Source organism: Schistocerca cancellata, chromosome 4 (assembly GCF_023864275.1).
Source record: "Schistocerca cancellata isolate TAMUIC-IGC-003103 chromosome 4, iqSchCanc2.1, whole genome shotgun sequence".
Lineage (NCBI taxonomy): Eukaryota > Metazoa > Arthropoda > Insecta > Orthoptera > Acrididae > Schistocerca > Schistocerca cancellata.
In genome coordinates, this window is record NC_064629.1 from 842,481,636 (window position 1) to 842,506,603 (window position 24,968).

General features: G+C 40.8%; 1 long non-coding RNA gene and 2 other non-coding genes across 3 annotated transcripts; 2 read left to right on the forward strand and 1 right to left on the reverse strand.

Annotated features, from left to right (window-relative positions):
• Positions 1–6,941: 6,941 nt before the first annotated feature.
• LOC126184411 (uncharacterized) lies at positions 6,942–23,234 on the forward strand. The gene is made up of 3 exons (XR_007536831.1): positions 6,942–7,040; positions 21,647–21,778; positions 22,588–23,234. It is a non-coding gene; the product is annotated as an uncharacterized LOC126184411 (long non-coding RNA).
• Positions 11,352–11,425, reverse strand: Trnat-ugu (transfer RNA threonine (anticodon UGU)). The gene has a single exon. It is a non-coding gene; the product is annotated as a tRNA-Thr (tRNA).
• Positions 11,650–11,723, forward strand: Trnat-cgu (transfer RNA threonine (anticodon CGU)). Its single transcript has one exon. It is a non-coding gene; the product is annotated as a tRNA-Thr (tRNA).
• Positions 23,235–24,968: the final 1,734 nt, after the last annotated feature.

Here is a 24,968-nt window from a genome sequence, read left to right on the forward strand (position 1 = left end):
AAATACTTAAATATTTTTAGGTTGTAAGACCCAATTAAAACCCGCTATTTGCATACTTTCTGAATGAAAGTATTAGTCATACTGTATTAACTTTATTTACTGTACTAAAGCATTACCTTTGAGATGCTGTTTTTATTAGATGAAACAGAAGCCTTATTCAAAGTAAGCTTGAGTTAGCTATTTCACTTATTAACCAAGGTGCTGTTACTGTGCAACAGCAATATTTTATGTTTTATTCTTTTAGTGATAGTTTAGGATTTATTTAAATATGATTTCAGTCTTTTCAGAGCTATATATTCACTGCTCTGTAATAGTCTATAAGCATGATTATTACTGTAAATTAAATTAGCTTTTTACGAAAATACCATGCGTGTTTATGTTTCGTTTCTTTTTTCAAAGCCAATAAATGAGTCAGACTTGTCGGGTCTCCCGGAGTGTCGAGTAATCGAGAGTCCAGTTTTCGGGGTTCTAATGTTGATCATATGACTCTAAAATGCTTAAAAACACTTTGAAACTCACTACTTTTCATCTAAAATTTAGAAAATTTCCCGGGGCAAGAACCCCAGTATGCCCCCCCCCCCCCCCAATATTTTTTATAAGTAGGTGCCCCTGGTGGGAAGAGAGAAATGATCGTAGAACATAAACACACACTCCTGAGGCTACATGGTTCTGCATTTAAGCATGCTATAATGTTAAGGCAGTGTGGTTTACGATATATTAGTTGTGTAGAATGAAACGCTGTTAATACTCCAAAGAAGGAAATATATTTCCAGCACATGACATACATTCATCCTGCAAGTTTGTCACTACGGTGACAAACTTCAAGATGATAAAACTACTTCCTTCTACGTTAAAGATAAACACAGATTGTTTGAGATACGTGCACAATATACCTTCCAGAGGTGTATAGAGCCCAGTGCTCACATCCGATTACAATTCAGAAATTATGCCATACTTCCATCAGTCCTATAAAATGATCGTCGTCAATGGAAAATGCATAGTTTATGAGGAAACAGAGAAATGCATAGCAGTGGTGTTTGATAGGTGAAATTACACATCACGCTGCACTAACTCCACAAAAAAGACAACTGTCAAGCAAATGTACACACACAGGATTTGCAATACTCGAAAACCTCTGTCAGTGACTTTGAAAAGGAGTTTGAAACATTATACGTAAATCACTTGTGCTAACAATTCTGAAGTATTGCTCTGGTGTTTGGTGTCCATACCAAGAAGATATAGGAAAGGGAGAAAAGATCGTGGAACATAAACACATTTCAAGGCCGTAAACGGTTCTGCACTTACACACGCTGTAATGCGGTTTTTTTGGTGGTAATTTCCTGTGGGACCAAACTGCTGAGGTCGTCGGTTCCTAGGCTTACACACTACTTAATCTAACTTAAACTAACTTACGCTAAGGACAACACACACACTCATCCCCGAGGGAGGCCTCGAACCTCCGACGGGGAGAGGCTCTCAAACTGTGGCAAGGCGCCCTAGACCGCGCGGCTACCAAGCGCGGCGAAAGTCCAGCTTCCGACCTATTCGTTGTGTGACATGCAGTACCGTTAATGGGACGTGTACATGAATAACTGTCAAAAAATCGATTTTTTAATTTTTATCTTAATAAATTTTCTGTAGTTTTCTGAATGAAAAAAAGGTTAGTTCCACGAAAATGGACCACAGGAAGTACCAAAATTAGAGGAATTTAAAATTGGCTGCATGCACCACGACGTCACCATGGCACACAGAGAGCTCTGTTAAAAATAAAGTTTTGCTCTCATTTGTTTCGTTTTTATGACTTTTTATTCCCTTAAACTGGCTAACCTGCGAAAGATTTACAGTTGCTTATCTTTTGCTATACACAGAGTTTAGTAATTGTTTGCTCTTGTTTTGGCGCGAAACTTTTGTTTAAAGTGATGTAATTGTGTGCGTGGTTTCTTATTCAGCTGCTGCTCGGATTTTTTTCCCATAAGTATATGCTCCTATTGCTTACCAGATGTGCTTCGTTATTTCTGTTTATACTTTCACCTGTGATATATACCGACAACCCTATCAGGCCATCTACAAATTATAGCTTTTGGATATTTATCTTTCTCACCCCAGTAATACGTTATTCGTTATTTGACAGTGTGTCGCGTGCAGGTAACATCTTGGGCCATAAGAGTTTTTCTTCTCTACCTACAGAATGCTTCTCCCCAGTAGCGTCATTTATAGACGACCAGCTAGCAAGTTGTGCGTCCGAACCGCAACTATTCACCACTGACAGCTCTACTCACATAAACATAGGGACTCTGCAGCATATTACCAATCGCGAAGTGTCTATTTCAACCAATTGTACGTTATTTTCGACAGTGTTACAGCTCTGCAAATAGCGAAGTACTCTTCGCAAAACGGTTCTGCAGCAGGTGTAAGCACATTTAAATTCATCCTCCTAAAGAGCGTAACATCTCTGATATAATTTATATTACCAATATTTGTAACAAGATTGTCTAGATTCTCCAGTAATAACAATCGTGCAAGGCGTCTCGCTACGCTTATTACACCTCCTTTTATATTCTAACTTCCACATGTTCACCTCAGTCACCCTATTTTGTGTGCTATGAGTCCCTTGGGTAGAGGGAGACATTTCTTCGTGAGTATCTCTCTTATGTAAGAGACAGAACAGCACATTAGTTGGAAGGTACAGTATAGCACTGTACCTGAATGCATACAGTCACTTCCCACCTCAAAATTTACAGTTACATTGCATTTGCTCTGTATTCTTTATGTCCCCCTCCACTGTATGTCTCTCTCCTTCCCTCTGGAGCTCCATTACGGATAAACCACACGTTACTTCTTAACCATCTGTTATATCACCACAACACTCCCATATCTACTATGCTAACCTCGCATTTGGATTTGTGCCGTCAGTAAGATTGGTGCGGAACAGTCTTCGCTAAACAGCAGTTATGAACTTGGCGCACGCTGTTTCTTCACGAGGCGTGGAATGTAGCGGGTACAGTACCCTCCTACTTCTGGTCAGGTGCAAATTAAATAGACGACAGTGTTTCAGGGATGGTTGGTCAAAAACAATGCGGAGGATCTTTTGATATCCAACTTCATCAAATGGTTCAAATGGCTCTGAGCACTATGGGACTTAACATCTGAGGTCATCAGTTCCCTAGAACTTAGAACTACTTAAACCTAACTAACCTATGGACATCACACACATCCATGCCCGAGGCAGGATTCGAACCTGCGACCGTAGCGATCGCTCGGTTCCAGACTGAAGCGCCTAGAACCGCTCGGCCACCAACGGCCGGCTCCAACTTCATCCTATGAATGCGAGAATATTCTGTGACTCCCAACAACGTGCATGGTCTATGTGCGCTGGATATGTATGTATGTACGTAAGAAGAATTTGTGGAAGGAAAGGAAGCATACAGCTTAATATCCAGTCCATGACTGCGATATTCGAGATAAAGAAGCTCTGAGTGGACAAGTATCTGCAACGTAATGTCACGTCCTTTTCGAGGGAACAAGACCGACATTCACCGCAAGTGGTTATAAAAAGAAGAAAAGCACGGAAGACGAAAATCATGATGCACGAAAGAATGCAACTCTAATACGAGAATTCAGAAACATCATGTTTATCTCATTGTGTAGTTTCTGGATTTAAAATTCTGTCTTCAGGCGCATAATACTACGCCATTTCTTGCACTTATCAGCCAACATATGCATCAGATGATGCAGTCAACAAGACTCTATGTATGTAACTCGCTTGAAAAACGTCACCGTAAATTACAGTTAAGAGATTATTAAATTATGGAAATAGTCTAACATGGACGATAAAAATTGATGTATTTGGAATTACGACTTATGCTTAGACCTATTCAGCGAATAAAAAATATTAATAAAGTGAAAAAAAAAAGCCGCTGGATGTCAGATTCTGGCAGTGGTTCGTTTAGGGAGCGCGAAACACACCTGTAAATATTGCTCGTAAAGCTTGTGAGGTTTAGAGGGCGTAGAAACATAGGAGGAGGAGGAGATTAGTGTTCAACGTCCCGTCGACAACGAGGTCGTTAGAGACGGTGTACAAGCTCGGATTATGGAAGGATTGGGAAGGAAATCGGCCGTGCCCTTTCAAAGGAACCATCCCGTAGTTTACCTGAAACGATTTAGGGAAATCACGGAGAACCTAAATCAGGATGGCCGGAGACGGGTTTGAACCGTCGTCCTCACGAATGCGAGTCCAGAGTGCTAACCACCGCTCCACCTCGCTCGGTGGAAACATCGGAATCAGTTGGTTGTAGAAGGTTACCCGTATCATTTGCGCTCTTCAGATTGTTTACTGTTAAGAGTGTAGCGGGCAACCTACAAAAGTTACTGTTTTCGGTGGAAGGGTTAACGCGAAGATTAGAAAGAACTACGTTTTACAATGACGGCCTTTGTGTTTGAATCACGATGAAAATCGTGACAGAAACAGTCACCAGTTGGCTATTACAACAGGCGGCAACTTCTACCACGAGGCTGTGAAGAAGAACTAGGATGGCGCTGCTTCAAATGTCCCAACTGAGCGAGGTAGCCCACTAGCAAAGTACTGGAGTCATATTCGAAGGACGATACTTCGAATCAGCGATTCAAGTTTTTCGTGGTTTTCTAAATCACTTAAGCCACTGTCGATTTCCTTCTCCTTTGTTCCCCAATCTGAAGTTTACTCTGTCCCTCATGACCTCACCGTCGACAGGATGTAACATATTAATGTTCCTCCCTTTCTTTTATAAATTTCTAAGCAGAGAAAGCAGAAAGGTAAAAGGAGTATATAGAGGGTCTATACAAGGGCGATGTACTTGAGGACAATATTATGGAAATGGAAGAGAATGTAGATGAAGATGAAACGGGAGATACGATACTGCGTGAAGAGTTTGACAGAGCACTGAAAGACCTGAGTCGAAACAAGGCCCCGGGAGTAGACAACATTCCATTAGAACTACTGACAGCCTTGGGAGAGCCAGTCCTGACAAAACTCTACCATCTGGTGAGCAAGATGTATGAGACAGGCGAAATACCCTCAGACTTCAAGAAGAATATAATAATTCCAATCCCAAAGAAAGCAGGTGTTGACAGATGTGAAAATTACCGAAATATCAGTTCAATAAGTCACAACTGCAAAATACTAACACGAATTGTTTACAGACGAATGGAAAAACTGGTAGAAGCTGACCTCGGGGAAGATCAGTTTGGATTCCGTAGAAATATTGGAACACGTGAGGCAATACTGACCGTACGACTTACCTTAGAAGTAAGATTAAGGAAAGGCAAACCTACTTTTCTAGCATTTGTAGACTTAGAGAAAGCGTTTGACAATGTTGAGTGGAATATTCTCTTTCAAATTCTAAAGGTGATAGGGGTAAAACACAGGGAGCGAAAGGCTATTTGCAATTTGTACAGAAACCAGACTCGACGAGCATGAAAGGGAAGCAGTGGTTGGGAAGGGAGTGAGGCAGGGTTGTAGCCTCTCTCCAATGTTATTCAATCTGTATATTGAGCAAGCAGTAAAGGAAACAAAAGATAAATTCGGAGTAGGTATCAAAATCCATGGATGGTGGTGGGTGGTGATTAGTGTTTAACGTCCCGTCGACTACGAGGTCATTAGAGACGGAGCGCAAGCTCGGGTTAGGGAAGGATTGGGAAGGAAATCGGCCGTGCCCTTTCAAAGGAACCATCCCAAAATCCATGGAGAAGAAATAAAAACTTTGAGGTTCGCCGATGACATTGTAATTCTCTCAGGGATAGCAAAGGACTTGGAAGGGCAGCTGAAGGGAATGGATGGTGTCTTGAAGGGAGGATATAGGATGAACATCAACAAAAGGAAAACGAGGATAATCGAATGTAGTCGAATTAAGTCGGTTGATGACGAGTGAATTAGATTAGAAAATGAGGCACTTAAAGTAGTAAAGGAGTTTTGCTATTTGGGGTGCAAAATAACTGATGATGGTCGAAGTAGAGAAGATATAAAATGTAGACTCGCAATGGCAGGGACAGCGTTTCTGAAGAAGAGAAATTTGTTAACATCGAGTATAGATTTAAGTGTCAGGAAGTCGTTTCTGAAAGTATTTGTATGGAGTGTAGCCATGTATGGAAGTGAAACATGGATGGTAAATAGTTTGGACAAGAAGAGAATAGAAGCTTTCGAATATTGAATAGAATTGGGGAGAAGAGGAGTTTGTGGCACAACTTGAAAAGAAGAAGGGACCGGTTGGTAGGGCATGTTCTGAGGCATCAAGGGATCACAAATTTATCATTGGAGGCTAGCGTGGAGGGTAAAAATCGTAGAGGGAGACCAAGAGATGAATACACTAAGCAGATTCAGAAGGATGTAGGGTGCAGTAAGTACTGGGAGATGGAGAAGCTTGCACAGGATAGGATAGCATGGAGAGCTGCATCAAACCAGTCTCAGGACTGAAGACCACAACAACAAGCTACGGAGGTATCTGTAAAAATATAAAGACTGTTATGTACTTGCATGTACGAAAACTACCATTGTTGTAGCTTACATCGTGTCAAACTTATTTCTTTACATCGAATCGGATCTCCTGTTATTGAAGACTCTGATACTTAATGGGACAGAGCGCCTGCAGTCCCGGACGGCAGAGGTCACATCAATCGCTACAATAGCGCAATTTTCGTGGAACAGGCGGCGCGATTGCCGGCACGGTACCTTGTGAAACACTGCATCCTAATTCTCTGCCAACCCTTGTTAGGCACGATTGAAGTGACCTCAGTGTCGAGTGGATGTCGGCCGCTGACAAAACGAAAATGGCGAGGGAGGCTGGAGCAGCGACGTGACAATTGTGCCAACTGGCGTGAGAGCGCCAGATTGGAGCATTATCCTATCACCAGCTGGAGGGTGCCGGCGGGAAGTGCAGTTAGTGTCGTTATTGAATAGAAGGGCCGCGGGAGCGCAGGACGGCGCGCCGGCACTTCACTGTGGGCCATGGAACGAGCTGCAGTCATCATGCTTCTCGTCCTGCAGCTCTGCGCTGGCCTTGTTCACAGTTAAGTCCCGCATTCTACTCACAATTTACTTTTTAAGATGAAATTTCTGACTGACGCATGTTCCGATGTTAAGCGATATGATATTGGAAATTCGCCTGATACGTGTTTACATGAGACTAACCATCAGCAGAAAAATACTAAATATACTATTCTCTTCCAGCCTTCTGGATGGCATTAGGCAGCAACTTACTGCGATCCAACGAAATAACAAAGTCTTCAGAGTTGCACAGAAGTGTTTTTTTATTTAAATGGCGACCATGCAGCACTGGACCATCGTGTGCAAATAGTACCTTGCACTTGGCCACCCATACATGCAAAATGGCCAGTGTACAAACGTTATAATGTTATGGTAAGACTTATGTGGATGTTTTGATAATGGACTCAAGTCCGAAACTGGTCGCCAGTTCAATAAAAACCAAGTTCTGTGCAATTTGTTCGGTTTTGTAATTTCAATGTACAATTCTTACTCTACCTAGCTCACCTGTTCATAATTTGTAAAAGTTTTGCATACCAATAAACTTATAAGTTTGAAATTGTTGACGTGCAAAGACATTACCCGAAGACAGTTTCAGAAATACCACCATCAGTAATAAATTCTAAGCGAAACAGTGCGATATAAGAAGGTAAATAGATACATCCTTATTTCTCACTTTTAATTTAATTGTGGCACAGTTGCAGCCTAAGATACGATTTTCTCCACAAGTGCAACAGCCCTTCCCTTACAATAATTCATTGCCTGGTATTAACATTTTCTGCTCTGGTTAAGTTTGAGCTATGTCGTCTTTATCTGTGACAGTCAGTTGCAGATAATGCCATTCTTCACTCGACAGTGTTTCGGGACTTTTTTTTACGAAGAACGATATTTCATTTGTGAACCTGCCTAATATCTTCAGGCAAATGTCGTATCGGTCTTGGACGGCTCATCTGAAGTTTTCTGGCAGATTCCCAGCTAAAATATCGTGCGTAGCAGGAAACAAATACCGACTTCACTCCTGAAAATGTTATCACCATGAAAATTTCAAGATTAATAATAAGGTTATTGATCGAAATCTGGGTAAAAATAACAAGAAAATCGTCAGGGCATTCGTGGCTTGTGTTTTCATTTATAACGTCAAATATTTTCGGTTAAAATAAAGTTCCTTTGTTTTTATAACTGTTAAGTGAGAACTGAAGGAAGTGACCGAACCATCTTTCAACGTATGAAGATAGACCATTATATTACATGTGTGACATTCTATGTGTCCCACTGAGAGAGGTCGCTGACATGCGGAAAGAAGTCAAGAATTTAATTTAATTGTAATGCAGGGTCATGAACGATTATAGAATTACAATGCTAATGTTAATTTATTATAAACTGCAACATCAGCTTTTAAGAGATCCTGTAAAGACACTATTCAGTGGAGAGGGAGGCGTTGCCAAAAGGAAGTTCAAGACTTCGGTGTTAAACTCGACTACATATTTCATGCAATCTGACAGGCTGTACCCAAATATATGACTCAGTTCTACGCAAATATAAAACCTCTGAAAACTTTTGAAAAACTTTATTTGATCCTAGTATTATATTCACACCTTGATCTATTTTTTAAGAAAAGAGAATGTGATAACGAAGGAGAATATTAATGATTATACATATTGCGAAACGGTTGCCAAACTAACAAGTTAACTGAAGAAGTCTCTGCAGTATGATCTTGAAGTAATACAAGCTGTAATTCTTACAGCATCCTTCTATGTTCTGCTAATATTATTGTTGTAAGCCAGCTTTGACAGTGGCAGAATATAATTTTCTTTTTGATATTCAAATATTGGCTGCCAAAACGTGTTATCTACTGCTACACTGCAGAACAATAAATATACTTCCATGGTCCCAAGATTCTGAATAGTATTAGCACCGTACGGTATTTATATTAACAGATCTTCATGTATTATTAATCAGCCGCATGTGTGCTACTTCTTGACTCTGTGGACGAAGAAACCGGGTAGAGTTGCTGATTTCCGAACTTCTGCATGCTGTTTCAGCGAGACACTACACCTTTGATGCTAACTGATGAGACGTTGAGGTCGGCGACCGCAAAGGTGATAATTTAAGTCAGCGAGCTATATGCAGGCATCCTTTCTCGTCATTATCACCATCATCCTCAACAACAACGGCAGCAGTAAATTAAACTCGACACTCTAGTGCATGGTCAGGTAACACAATACTATTTCCTAATAGAATTACACTTAAAGACATCTGGCATGCAAGTCGTCAACTAGAAAGATTTATAGTAGGCCATGCGCTGACGGAAATAATAATACGATATCGGACTGCACTGGTACCTCCGCCCGCTTAGAAGAGTTGCCGATAACGAAAGGATCACAGGTTCGTACCTGCCATTTTTTTTATGTTCTGCAAGTACTTCGATTTTGTAATGTTCTATGGTTCCTCATGATGACCGAATTGTATAATGCAAATAATGTTCCCATATTGCTTCCGTCAGCCGGACTGCCAGCGTTGGCTGCGTTCTACAGAAAATACTTGGATATTTGAAGAATAATAAATGAAGATTAACTACGGTACATACTAGCAAACTGCATTAGACTGGGAGTCAGTTACTTGTCTACTGGACATTTTGGTCAACGAAAGAAAATGAGACATTCGCCATGACTTTAATGATATACTGGGCAAGGTTAGATTAACTAAATCACTAAAAAATTAATCTAAGTCTATTAAATTCGGGCTATAATGTGAACTATGGAACGATTAGAACCTTGTTAAGACTATCTGTATCGGCTCACGTAAAATACCATCTATTTTTGGAAGGCCCTGCGTATTGTCTTTTTTTTCTTGGAAGTGTGCCGTGTTCATCCTTCCAGATACAGTCTCCAGTTCGTGTCTACTTGCGACAAATTTGCCTAATGCCTAAGGACTTGTAATGATTCGTTAATCTGATATTGTCAAGACTGTGTTTTCTTCACCTCTTCACCCACAAGTCGTCTTACAACACCGGAATCCGTGATTTCAGTGCAGGCAAGTACCTCCTCCACTTCATGATCGTATCTTCCTGAAATTAGAGGGCTGCTGTTCCTTTTTGCGAACCGAAAGCAATAACAATAAGTCCTGGACGTAAAGTGCTTGTTAAAATCAGTAAACTGTAATTGTGAATCTTTTTAAAAACAATAGAAGTTATTAATCGATTATCATCCCTCTGCTAATACCTGTGGTTCCGTCAACACGTAAATTAGCATACATTTACGGGCATCGTGCCAGTTCAATCATTAGTCACGCACTAGCGCTGCCCGCATCTCGTGGTCGTGCGGTAGCGTTCCCGCTTCCCACGCCCGGGTTCCCGGGTTCGATTCCCGGCGGGGTCAGGGATTTTCTCTGCCTCGTGATGGCTGGGTGTTGTGTGCTGTCCTTAGGCTAGTTAGGTTTAAGTAGTTCTAAGTTCTAGGGGACTGATGACCATAGATGTTAAGTCCCATAGTGCTCAGAGCCATTTGAACCATTTTAGCACTAGCGCTGCGTTTTGGACGTAAAGTGAAGCCTAAGAATGTCTATATTTCCCGTAAGACGTCAGTATGAGAATCTTATCTTAAAATTTAAGACTGTCTGTCCGCTTTATGAAAATAAATTCTCGAAGTCTTTCGAGACTAAACAATAATTTTTTTCATTACATCTGCTCAGTGACTCGAATCTCCACACAACTTTTCTCCAGAAACCTCCTTCTATCACTACTAATCATAGGATGAAGATGTTTTTTACAGAGAAGAACTTTTTAATGATCTCTGCCCGGGGTAACCGTGCGGTCTGGGGCGCCTTGTGGCGGTTTGCGCCTCTCCCCTCGTCGGAGGTACGAGTCCTCACTCGGGCATGGGTGTGTGTGTTGTCCTCCTCAGAGTAAGTTAGTTTAAGTTAGATTAAGTAGTGAGTAAGCCTAGGGACCGATGACCTCAGCAGTTTGATCCCACAGTCCTTACCACAAATTTCCAAGTTTTTAATGAACTGCTCATGAGATCAGATACAGTAGTACTAACAACATTTTACATTCCATTTTATTTCAGTTTTAATCAAAGGGATAGCATGACAAATTCTTCCAACTTCGAAGGATCACGCTGGCTGCCCATCGGAGTGCAATATCGCTCAGCTATGTCCCACGCAGCAACGTCCATAGCCAGATAGAACACCTTGTCGTCTTTCATTATGGATATGAAACAGAGGAAGTACATACACAAAATATGCACTAACATTAACAGTGTATGATGACTAACTGTAACCGTCAGCTGCCGACAGGTGTTGTTGATATACCTCGATGTGGACAGCTGAAAATGCGTGCCCCGACCGGGACTCGAACCCGGGATCTCCTGCTTACATGGCAGACGCTCTATCCATCTGAACTACCGAGGACACAGATGAACAGCGCGACTGCAGGGACTTATCCCTTGCACGCTTCCCGTGAGACTCACATTCCCAACTGTCCACAAATCTACATATGTAATGCGCGAGTAATGAGTGGATGGGCAAATGTCTATCAGGTACTTTACATATGTAGATTTGTGGACAGTCGGGAATGTGAGTCTCACGGGAAGCATGAAAGGGATAAGTCCCTGCAGTCGCGCTCTTCATCTGTGTCCTCGGTGGCTCAGATGGATAGAGCGTCTGCCACGTAAGCAGGAGATCTCGGGTTCGAGTCCCGATCGGGGCACACATTTTCAGCTGTCCACATCGAGGTATATCAACACCACCTGTCGGCAGCTGAGGGTTTCAGTTAGTCATCAGTTATTCCAGGGAAAACCTGCACGGTCATCAACAGTATCTGTTCTTTCAAAAACAGTTACTGTCTTCATTGACAGTATAATTACACAAACATATATCAATACTTAACTGACGTCGCTCAGCAGAAATTATATATTTAATGTCTCATGAATGTTTCATTTGTAAACGTTATATTCCCCCTACGGCGTGCTAAGCGATTCCAAAATTGATTTCAGTTTATTACTAGACTTATTGCTTCTCATTGAATAACCTTTTGTGCACAGACATGGAAGTTATCTACCTTTCAGTGCTATGACCTTTGAATATTTTGTCAGCAAGGGACGGCATTATTAGGGTTGCGACTGTTGGCAAATACAAATAAAACAGTTTTTGCGTTAGTCACTTACCTATTTTTGTGACTACGCGTTTCGATGGTTCAAACACGGCCGCCTGTATTAGAGGCCGGAGTCGTCAAGCTGACAACGTCGTAGCCTGTGACGTCAGTAGGCCGGCTGGCGTGACCCGCTAGGCCGAGACTGAAGTTTAGATTTCGTCGAATGCAGACGACGTCTCAGATATAAATATGCAATCACTTTCTTTTTTTTTTTTTGTAGATTTGGTCCCTATAAATAACACAGTAACCTAGAAAAGCTAATTTCTCGCAGTATTACGCCGACTTTATGTCGGAATTACGCATTTTATTCTCGTTTCCTTGCAACAATGAACTTTTCAATAACTCACATGTGCTCCATAGCAGTATATTATGACGTTTCTTACCTGAGATTTGGAGATACAAGTTCAGCAAAAATTTTTGTGAGGTGCCTACTAAAATTATTTGCAGACTTGCAATTATTTCAGTCTGTTATTTGAAATGTATTATCATGTTCCTTCCAATATAAATGACAAACTAATATAAAAGTTTCTGACAGCTGCAACATATCTTTCACACCTTTATATATGAGGGTGGCATAATAACAATAATTTTAACGAACGTTTTTTGTGTATTGTTCATTAGAATGTTAGATTCTTTTTTAAATCACAGATCATACACAGTCTACACATCTTTCTGAGTCAGAATGAACTGGGGACCTTGCTGTAGGATTTTCATAAGAAGCATGACTGAAATTTATCAGTGCATTAAAGTTTATTTCATAGTGGCCACCTCTTCCTTGCCAGTACTAATCAGAGCATTTAAGGACTGAGGTTATAGGTAAGAAAGAAGTTTCATAATTTTGTGTCAAAAGTTATGTAATGTTTTTAATTTTCTATTAACTCCCTCCTTCTTGGAACATATTAAATGATCATTTTGGAGTTTGGTATAATTATTTAACAATATGTTACATATAATGGAAACCAGCTTTTTCTAGATATCAGTAAGTGGTCTTCCACAGAGACATGAATCTGTTAGGCAATCAGTAGTGAATCTGAACACTGAGATGTAACCCTCTTCCTTGCTGGATTTGTAGTTGCTGTTGCAACCAGGAACACATTTTTCTGGCATCTGCAAATAGAATGATGCATTAATTGCTAACATCTTAAACCAAAATACTATTATGTAAAAATAGCAAATGAGAATTTGAGTGGACTGGTTTTTTCTACTGCTTGGACATCACGAAACACAAGTCTACAAATAGAATCAAATGTGTAGAAATATTCATAATGTTAACACAAAATCACTTAGGAGACGATTCTGATACTAAACTTATGAATTCAAAACTTTATTTTCAAATTATATCTAGAATATAGTAGAACTTTTGTTGCAATTGTGTAGACGAAAGTCGATCACGTAGCACACTTGCACATATACGTGTAAAAACACTACAAACTTCACAGAATTGTATACTTACATTGTGTTATATCTTCGACTGTAGTCACGACTACTTGCTATAATTTTTGCAGAGTCCAGTATAGCATAATTACACTGTAATGTCGGATAAAACAGACACCGCGAAAGTACGTAAACAACTGCTTCCGTTCGCTACCTTATATAGCCACAGCTATGCGGTAGGCCTTAACGTAACGTTGGCACATTTCAGTCCTCCGGCCTCTAATACAGGCGCCCGTGGTTCAAACCATTATCTTCGTCTGGAGAACTGTTTGTTTACATGGCTAGTGTCGGTGACGAGTACAGACGCCTTTTCACAGATAAGGTTATATTTGATTCGAATCAGTTTTCCTTCGATGGACCCAAAAATAAGATAATTATCCCATTCAGCGCACTGCCATTGCACCAACATCTAGTGCTAATAGTCACGTGTCCATTTTGGTTGTCGTTGCCAATGTCGTAGTGTTAACATGGCCACATGTATGGGTCGTCGGCTGTGGAGGCCCATCATATGTGTTCAGACAAACTTGTTCTCAGCCTGGCACTGAAGTCTGATGTTAGTTCTGCCACAGTTCGCCGCCTGCCCTATTTTACCAGTCTGCCCAGCCTACAACGTCTGATATCTGTAATGAGCGGTAGCCGTCCAACCCCAGACGTCTGGATGTGGTTTCACCTAGGTTTTGCCATGTATTCAAGACACTCCCCGCAGCACTCCTCGAACACCCGACAACTCGTGTAGTTTCTGAAATGCTCATTCCAAGCTTTCGGGCCATCACAATCTGCTCTCGGTCACACTCAGATAGATCACACGCCTTCCCTATTCTGCACACGGGCAGCAGTGTTCAGTGATACAACATACACCAAGTTTGTTTCTGACAAGCAGTCATTCCCTGCCAGGTGACGCTGCTAACGTCTGAACGGTTTATATCCATAGTATGTAAGTGGTCAAAATGTGCTTACTGATCAGTGTACATCTTTTTTTAAAATATAAATGTCCTGCAGCACTGGATACAAAAATAATGTTTAAATGGTTATGTACATCAATATGTTTTTCTTTTGTCTTAAAAAATGTTAATGGGCTGCACCAAAACATTGATATGTGCAAACTTCGGTATATATTAATTTGTTGTATGTAAGAAGATTGCAACAGATCATGCATATGTATTGTAGGTTGAACTTATTTAGGGATGAATGGGAGTTGCTACATTAATTGCTGAGGATTTCAACTGTAACTGTCTTTACTGTCATTGAGTAGATGTTCCTCAAGTTTCTTTCTATGTACATAGATTTCCAGTTCTTCGTGCTGAGACATTCTGTGTCCTTTGTTCAATGTACGTGGTATTGCAAGGTTGCTTTCTACACTGCCAAATGCATGTCCTATATCTTTTATATGGGAGGCTATTGCAGATTTGAGTGCTATGTTGTATCGGAAGATGTTGATCTGTTCTTTGAATATGGTGCGGAAATTACGGCCTGTTTGACTGAGCTGAGAAACAGTTAGAAACACTACCACCGTTAATGAAAACAGAACATCACACACATTAAATACTAAACTGAAAGACCATAAAATCATTGTCACAAAGGAAGACAAAGGAAACATACCAGATATTTTATTTGATAATGAATACATCCAGAAAACCTTAACATTCTTTGAAGAAACTAACATCATAAAGCTGAAATCATCCCTGTTAGATTTAGAACGCCCTTCTGGTGTGTCTTCTTCAAAAAATCTAGTTGTTCTAGGAAACTTAGAATCGCGTTTACCATACACCATTCTCAACTGATCATCTTCTCTCTTACATATGACGTCATAAGGTTGATAACAACTTGACTAGATGACTCCCACTTATAGGTTCTTCCAAGAATTTCCGTCTGTTGACATGCCACTCAAAATATTTGCGAAATCCGCCCGAACCTGCAGTTGTAAGGGCTAGGGTCTTATAATTCTAAAGTTAACTTTTGTTGTTCTCCTTCAGCCCAGTACCTGTCTTTGAATTGTCTACAAAAATCCTCTCAACTACTAAATTTATGGACTACAACCTACTCTGGTACCTCTTTCTGTAGGTAACAAACAGTAAAATTTATTCTCTCGTTGTAATTCCATGAGGAAGGCAATGCGTTTTCAAAGGCTCTCAAGAAAATTATGGACTATATGTCTCCCTTAGGCTTAAATACCGGAGATCTATTTGCAAGATGTCCTCCACTTTCGATCAGTCTATGGCAGATTGCCTCTCCAGGTTAGTTACACAACTACTACGTTTCACCTTTTCCCTGCCGGTCGGTGTGGCCGTGCGGTTTTAAGCGCTTCAGTTTGGAACCGCGTGACCGCTACGGTCGCAGGTTCGAATCCTGCCTCGGGCATGGATGTGTGTGATGTCCTTAGGTTAGTTAGGTTTAAGTAGTTCTAAGTTCTAGGGGCCTGATGACCACAGATGTTAAGTCCCATAGTGCTCAGCGCCATTTGAACCATTTTGAACCTTTTCCCTTGCATTCGATTCGTTACATAACGTCTTGTGACTACTATTAACCCTATCATTTAGATGCAAACTAGGGTATGGAGAGTATACCCCTATACAAATCTGAGGTACTACCGGACCATTCGAATTTTCTCCAGTGCCTCCTACCTTCATCAGTTGGTCGTCATTATTGTCCATTCTTTTTGGGGCAGCCTCAGCTAATGCACTTGAACTGGTAGTGCCACTACGTTATGCAGCAGTTCCGCGATCTTTTGGGCATCTTGTTCGGCTTGCTGCCATAATTTTTTGATTTCCTCAAGTTCATCCCGTACTTCCCTTTTCAGGTGAGCTAAGCTTTCCTTCTGTTTATTTTCCGCATCTAATTTCACCTCCTTAATTGACCTTATTAATTCTTAGCTTCCAATATCAATGATTCCATGTACCTTGTTTTGAATATCGTTAGTCTTACTGTCTAGATGTTTAAACAATTTAGTCTTGAGGTTAGTCATATAATCCGTCGGAGTTTTAATATTCTGATGAATTCCCTCTTTTTTCCGCCCTTGACTCTCGGATATGAGTCTTGATTTTCTCCCAGAATAAAGTCATCAGCCCCATTATATCCTGATTTTCATTTTCGATAGTAGTTATATCCCTTTTTAGCTCTGTTATCTCACACTTTACATCTCTATTAGCTTTCTTTAACTCTCTACTTGTCTTATCTAATTGTTCCTTAAAATCTTTTGCTAACTGTGCCCTGATTCCTTTAAACATCTGACTTATATCTCCTTCCATTTTAAATAACTGTCCTACTTCTTCTTAAGGCAGTTAAATATCTACTAAACACACATAGCGATACTATGTTCAAAACAAAAAAAGCTAACTCGTTCATGTTTGAAACTTCCTGGCAGATTAAAACTGTGTGCCGGACCGAGACTCGAACTCGGGACCTTTGCCTTTCGCGGGCAAGTGCTCTACCAGTTGAGCTACCCAAGCACGACTCACGCCCCGTCCTCACAGCTTTACTTCTGCCAGTACCTCGTCTCCTACCTTCCAAACTTTACAGAAGCTCTCCTGCGAACCTAGCAGAACTAGCACTCCTGAAAGAAAGGATACTGCGGAGACATGGCTTAGCCACAGTATGGGGGATGTTTCCAGAATGAGACTTTCACTCTGCAGCGGAGTGTGCGCTGATATGAAACTTCCTGGCAGATTAAAACTGTGTGCCGGACCGAGACTCGAACTCGGGAGTCTGGTCCCGAGTTCGAGTCTCGGTTCGGTACACAGTTTCAGTCTGCCAGGAAGTTTCACATCAGTGCACACTCCGCTGCAGAGTGAAAATCTCATTCTGGAAACATCCCCCATACTGTGGCTAAGCCATGTCTCCGCAGTATCCTTTCTTTCAGGAGAGCTAGTTCTGCTAGGTTCGCAGGAGAGCTTCTGTAAAGTTTGGAAGGTAGGAGACAAGGTGAGTGAAAGTTTCCCAGATGTTAGTGAAAGGTGTAACTGAGACAGGACTTGACTAACAGTCCGATATTCACCTAGTGGGATGTGGAATATCGCCTAAAAACTGCATTGGGGCTGGCACATCGCTTCTTGTTGTTAACCCACCGGGCGGATTCGATCCCTGACTAATGCACCTCCCCATCCCAGTAGCGGCGCTTTTACACGCACGGCTATTGGGGCGGGTGGGTAAATGTGAGAGTACATCCATAATAAAGATAAATAACCTGGTAGTATTCGATTACTAGACTAAAGGTAAACATCTTGGTCACATCACAGTGTTTAAATACGCTACTGGCCATTAAAACTGCTACACAAAGAAGAAATGCAGATGATAAACGGGTATACATTGGACAAATACATTATACTACAACTGACATGTGATTACATTTTCACGCAATTTGGGTGCATAGATCCTGAGAAATCAGGACGTAGAACCACCACCTCTGGCCGTAATAACGGCCTTGATACGCCTGGGCATTGAGTCAGACAGAGCTTGGATGGCGTGTACAGGTACAGCTGCCTATGCAGCTTCAACACGATACCACAGTTCATCAAGAGTAGTGACTGGCGTATTGTGACGAGCCAGTTGCTCGGCCACCATTGACCAGACGTTTTCAATTGGTGATAGATCTGGAGAATGTGCTGGGTCAGGGCAGCAGTCGAACATTTTCTGTATCCAGAAAGGCCCGTACAGGACCTGCAACATGCAGTCGTGCATTATCCTGCTGAAGTGTAGGATTTCGCAGGGATCGAATGATGGGTAGAGCCACGGGTCGTAATACATCTGAAATGTAACGTCCACTGTTCAAAGTGCCGTCAGTGCGAACAAGAGGTGACCGAGACGTGTAACCAATGGCACCCCATACCATCACGCCGGGTGATGCGCCAGTATGGCGATGACGAATACACGCTTCCAATGTGCGTTCACTGCGATGTCGCCAAGCACGGATGCGACCATCGTGACGCTGTAAACAGAACCTGGATTCATCCTAAAAAATGACGTTTTGCCATTCGTGCACCCCGGTTCGTCGTTGAGTACACCATCGCAGTCGCTCCTGTCTGTGATGCAGCGTCAAGGGTAACCGCAGCCATGGTCTCCGAGCTGATAGTCCATGCTGTTGCAAACGTCGTCAAACTGTTCGTGCAGATGGTTGTTGTCTTGCAAACGTCCCCATCTGTTGACTCAGGGATCGAGACGTGGCGGTACGATCCGTTACAGCCATGCGGATAAGATGCCTGTCATCTCGACTGCTAGTGATACGAGGCCGTCGGGATCCATCACGGCGTTCCGTATTACCCTCCTGAACCCAGCGATCCCATATTCTGCTAACAGTCATTGGATCTCGACCAACTCGAGGAGCAATGTCGCGATACGATAAACCGCAATCGCGATAGGCTACAATCCGACCTTTATCAAAGTCGGAAACGTGATGGTACGCATTTCTCCTCCTTACACGAGGAATGACAACAATGTTTCACCAGGCACCGCCGGTCAACTGTGTATGAGAAATCGGTTGGAAACTTTCCTCATGTCAGCACGCTGTAGGTGTCGCCACCGGCGCCAACCTTGTGTAAATGCTCTGAAAAACTAATAATTTGCGTATCACAGCATCTTCATCCTGTCGGTTAAATTTCGTGTCTGTAGCACGTCATCTTCGTGGTGTAGCAATTTTAATGGCCAGTAGTGTATGCAAGGGCTAGGTATAATACTGTGAAGCTATATGAAGTGGGACAAACACGAAAAATATTTAGTAGAGGAGGTGAATAGAAGACTTTGATATATTGGAAGAGTTCTGGGAATGTGGTGTATTTCTGTAACGGAACTCACTTACGAGCTGTAAGAACGACTAATTTCAGAGAATTCTTGCAGCATGTGGAGCCCGTATCTATTAAGTGTGGCACAAGACATCGAACAAATTCGGATCCATGCTGCTAGGTTCACAGCAGACTGATAAAGTGCACATGAAAGAACTTGAATGGGAATCTCTGGAAGAAACGAGATGTTGCTCTCGTGAAACTTAACTGGGTAAATTTAGAGAATCTGTATTAGACGGGGGCTGGTCGACAATTCTGCTGTCGCCGTCGTAATTCTCAGACAAAGATCATGAAAATAACATGAGGGAAATTAGGACACGTACAAAGGCAGTTAGAGAGTCATTTTTCAGCAGCACAATACCAGAATGCAAGTGGATATAAAATCGCGTTTTTACGGAGTACCGTCCGCCATGGACCGTATAGTATAGTAGTTTGCGGAATATACATGGTATTCAAAGTTTTTGTATCAAACGCCTAGCGGTGACAAATCACGTCACAGAGAACAACTTTTGTTAGAGAAAAAATGTTTACCGGCGCTTCCGTGAGACGTAGGCACCCTGTGGCGTGATTAGGAATTGGGTGTTGCCTATAATCCAGTCAAAAATGGTTCAGATGGCTCTAAGCACTATGGGACCTAACATCTCAGGTCATCAGTCCCTTAGACTTAGAACTAATTAAACCTAACTAACCTAAGGACAGCACACATATCCATGCCCGAGGCAGGATTCGATCCTGCGATCGTAGCAGCAGCGCGGTTCCGGACTTAAGCGCCTAGAACCGCTCGGCCACAGCGGCCGGCGATATAATCCAGTCACCAGCTACACTTGAATAGGTAGAGGTTCGAGCAAAATTGAAGCAACTGGTTCACTTCTAAAATTTCCCATTCATAAGGTTTTCGTGTTGAAAATCGCTCTTTCACTTTACTGGAGTAGGGAGTATGCAGGTGCAGCACACCTGATATGTACACACTACTAGTTCTGTGTAGACCTAGGACTGATGAGGTCATTGAAAAGACACCTAGTGTTACCGGTAGCGTCAGCAAACATTTTGTTTCCAACAAAAGAGTTTCTGAGGGCGTGATCTTTCCCTCGTAGAGCCGGCCGCGGTGGCCGAGCGGTTCTGGGAGCTTCAGTCCGGAACCGCGCGACTGCTGCGGTCGCAGGTTCGATTCCTGCCTCGAGCATAGATGTATGTGATGTCCTTGTGTTAGTTAGGTTTAAGTAGTTCTAAGTTCTAGGGGACTGATGACCTCAGATGTTAAGTTCCATACTGCTCAGAGCCATTTGAACCATTTTTTTCCCTCGTAGACGTTTGATGCCATAACTTTGAAACAAACTACAAATGTTTATCTGCACTCTCATCTGATTAGCTGCTAAACAGACTCCTGCCATCCTGCATCAGTCGCGTTAATCACTAGTCTCGGCACTGTGATATGCTAACACAAAATATTCTTATCATTTTTGCAACCCCCAAAACCATTACTATTCTGATTCCAAGAAGAGATCGCCATCATACCCTTACCAAACACGAGCGATATCTGATATTTATCCATCTTTTCAAACTTTAATACAGCATCATTTTCTCGAAGGCTGGTTTGAACATCCACGATGGCATGCTTCACCTAAAGACTATATCTTCTCGCCATCCGAATATTTATTAATAAAGCAACTCTACTAGTTACATAGCCAACTAAAATTTGGTTCGGATCGAGACCTTTCAGTGGAGAAACATACATATCACTATTCCTCCAGGGCCCTTCTTCCTCCTTGAGGATATTATGAGCTGAAGGCATTGGCCTAAATACCTGCAATCAGTGAGGAAACATCTTTACATCGCCATTAATACCCAATTATTTTTGTTGTTGTTGTGGTCTTCAGTCTAAAGACTGGTTTGATGCAGCTGTTCACATTAGACTGTTCCATGCAGTACTCCTCGTCTCTGCATAACAACTGAAACCTGCATCCATTTGAACCATCTTGCTGTAATAATGTCCGCTTCCTAAAACTTATCTTCATTAGCAAACTGACTATTCCATGATGCAACAAAATGAGTCTAAACAAATCATCCCTTCTTTGGGCACTATTTTTAGTATCTGCAATATCTTAACTGCACCCACTGCATCTCCTGTAATTTCCCTCTACGTATTTGCTATATTAATCACTGTCTTTTGCCTCCTTTTCGAGCCTTCAGTTGGTACGTTATCATGTTTCTTCCATTTACACTCTTGTATGTTAGCAGCATTTTTCCATATTTATTGTTGGCCATTTCTTTCAGGAACACTGCACACTGGCAGTTTCAGTAACATTACATCAACTGGGCTGTTAGGTGGCCTGGCCTTCCTGCTTCAGGCATAGTCAAGTCTCCACAATGTGACTTTTACAGACATCTGTTCATTTTTCATCACTGGTGAGTCTTTATATTTTTCTATCCAAACATGGGTTTATTCCATATAGTTTTCCTCTGCGGGCTTATTTCAGCTCCTTTTTTAGGTCCATACCCATAGCTCACAGTGCTCATGTACACTGCCTGCACCTGCTACCCACTGGAATTTTTGAAGTTGTCTCTTGTAACCATCAAATTTAGATTTTTCTGGCAATTTGAATGCCATTCGAATGTTGGGAGACCATACATTTTAACGAACCAATCTTAAACTAGTTATGTGAGTAATTTTTACCGTGTCTTTCTGGTTAACTGCCCTATTTTTACCGTTATTATACCTTGTAATCCATATTATATTTTTCATAGTTGTATACACTTGTGGATACAATTAAATCATCACAAAACCAGTTCTGTATGACCCTGTAATAAAGGAGCTGCTAGCAGCTAATACGTCTACCAAAAAGTTTTTTAGAAATTTAAGTGGCATTTAATTTTTTTTTTAAATATTTTGTCATACATCTACGCTGTGGATGCCCAAACCTTAAAATCATAATATCCAAAAGAGAAAACACTATATCTGTATATTGCCCTATATAATGCGCTTTGTTCTCCCGGTGATGAGTGATGTGTCATGGGAGTATCTTATCAGTACAATGTAATTTAATGGGTGCTGTCATTAGTAATATCCACATTTAATGTTTAATTGTTGTTATATGAATGTACAATATTAACAGTTTAACTACATTAAAAAAAACATACAATCATCTTTGTAATTTATTTCCTGTTGCCTGTACAACCACTGAAATTCTAGATTTTGCATATTTTGTTTTAAACAGAGCAAAGCTGGAAATCTTGACACTTGTCGATATTGCATTCCTGGGACACAATTGGCCTGCAAGTGGCCCACTGTGACGTCGACTGAATTAAGACTTGCGCTTGGCGGCCGAACTTCCCAGATAGGGGCCTCCCGGCCAACGATGCCTTACGCCCATTTCATTTTTTTCCTGGGACACACAATTCAGCCACTTACATTAGAGCAGTTATGGAAAATACAAGTGAAACAAATGGATGCTATGTTCTCACACAAGATACTGATGTCTGGAGACAGTCAGTGCATGGAATTTGAGATTTAGACCTTACGATTTGTGACTACCCTGGCACCAAGGCAGCTAACTACCTATGCTCCTGCCACACAAGATGATGACTGGTACGTACAGTAGTATAAAAAACTAATTAAGTAGCTTCATTAATTATCTGCATTATTAAATGTTTGTAGTGAAGGACATTCAGGAAGTATATGCCATGAAATAAATCCTGTTTATGTAATTAATTTTACATTTTTTTGTGACTTATGTTTTGTTCATCTCATGATGTACACCTGAAAACCACTTGGTTCATATGAAGGAAACATATTAAAAATTTGTATTATATTTGCTGTAATATATGTAATATAACACCAAAATGATATTTCTGTGAATAAACACCTAGGCCTATTTGTACATAGTTGGATAATTAATCAATTTGATCCAGTTTAAATTTATGAATTCATTCACAGAGGAATAAAATTCCTGCATCAGTGGCTTGGGTAGCTTTATTTGCAGTGGGCCTAATTTCATTTGCATTAAAATGCTCCCTTTCAAATTTATTATAAATCATCCTACTCATACAGAGTGAAGCAAGGCTATACAGTTTGAGGTAGTCTATGGGCTGCATTAACCTTCGTTGTTTCCTGTATCATTAATTTTTAGGACAGCATTTCTTACATTGTCAGATGGTGAAGTTCCTGTTTCCCTCTTTATTATATTAAAAAAAAAAACCAGATCGATTAGGAATATAATAAAGAGGGAAACATGAACTCCACCATGTGATAATGTAGGAACTGCTGTCCTAAAAATTAACAATTCGTAAATAGTTTGTAGTAAACAGATATCAGAAACATTTAACGAGCACTTTTTAACTGTTGCTTCTCAAATAGGTTGCAGTGGTGAATTAAGTGAAGCTACAGATAACCTGAAACTTAATCTCCCTGAAATTTCTAATGATATAAATGTTTCACCCATAACTGTCAAAAAAAAAAAAAAAAAAAAAAGTCACTCATTAAAAAGTAAAAGATCTTCAGGTATAGATAAAATATCTAGCAAGCTGTTAAAAGCCTGCAGTAATGAAGTAAGTGTAGTATTGGTCTCACATGCAATACATCTCTTTGTGAAGGAGTCGTTTCAGAGAGGATGAAATATGCCATTGTAAGACCTCTTTACAAGTCAAGCAATGCTACAGATGTCACGAATTATAGTCCTGTCACTCTGTTAACAACATTTTCAAAGGTTCTTGAAAAACTGTATAATAGTATTATGGCCCACCTAATAATATTATTAAAAAATAGAACGTCTGGTTTTCAAAATGAGGTTTCGAGAGAGCGAACCATGTACTCACTCACAAATGATATCTTGGAGTCTATTAACAGTAAGAAGCCACCACTTGGTGTTTTCTGTGACCTTTCCTAGGATTTTGATTGTGTAAACCACATGATACTGTTAGAGAAGGCCTATCATTATGGAATCAAAGAGCCTATAGTAAGTGGTTAAAATCATTTCTCAAAGATAGGAAACAAAAGGTGGTCCTACACAGCTGCAACATAGGATCTCTTAATACATTGGCATCTGAATGAAGCGAAATAAGTATGGGGTTCCCTGAGGATTTGTCCTTGGACCCTTGGTGTTTTTAATATATCTTAATGATCTACCACCATCCATTAGTGAAAAATGTGAATTCACAATGTTTTCTGGTGATTCGAGCATTGTGGTAGATCTAAAAAGGCTGTAATCAGTTATTTTTGTTTTAAAAATCATCACTCATCTTTTAAACATCACCATTTTAAAATCAGCTTATTTTTGTTACTTTCACTCATTAATGAGTTATGGCACAATCTGCTGGGGTAATCAAAAAGTTTTAAAAAAAATCCCATGAGCTCAGAAGAGAGCAGTCAGAATTATATGTGGAATTATCCACAAACCTCTTCACACAGTTACGAATACTGACAACAACAAGAAATTTTGTCATTAAAAACTGTGCTCAATATGAAATAAATTGTTCATACCACAACTATAACAAAAGAGGTAAAGATGATCTCCATTTTTAACTAAAAAATTTGTCACTTGTACAGAAGAGAGTAAAGTATGCTACTATTAAGACTTTTAATGCACTGCCTAATTATATT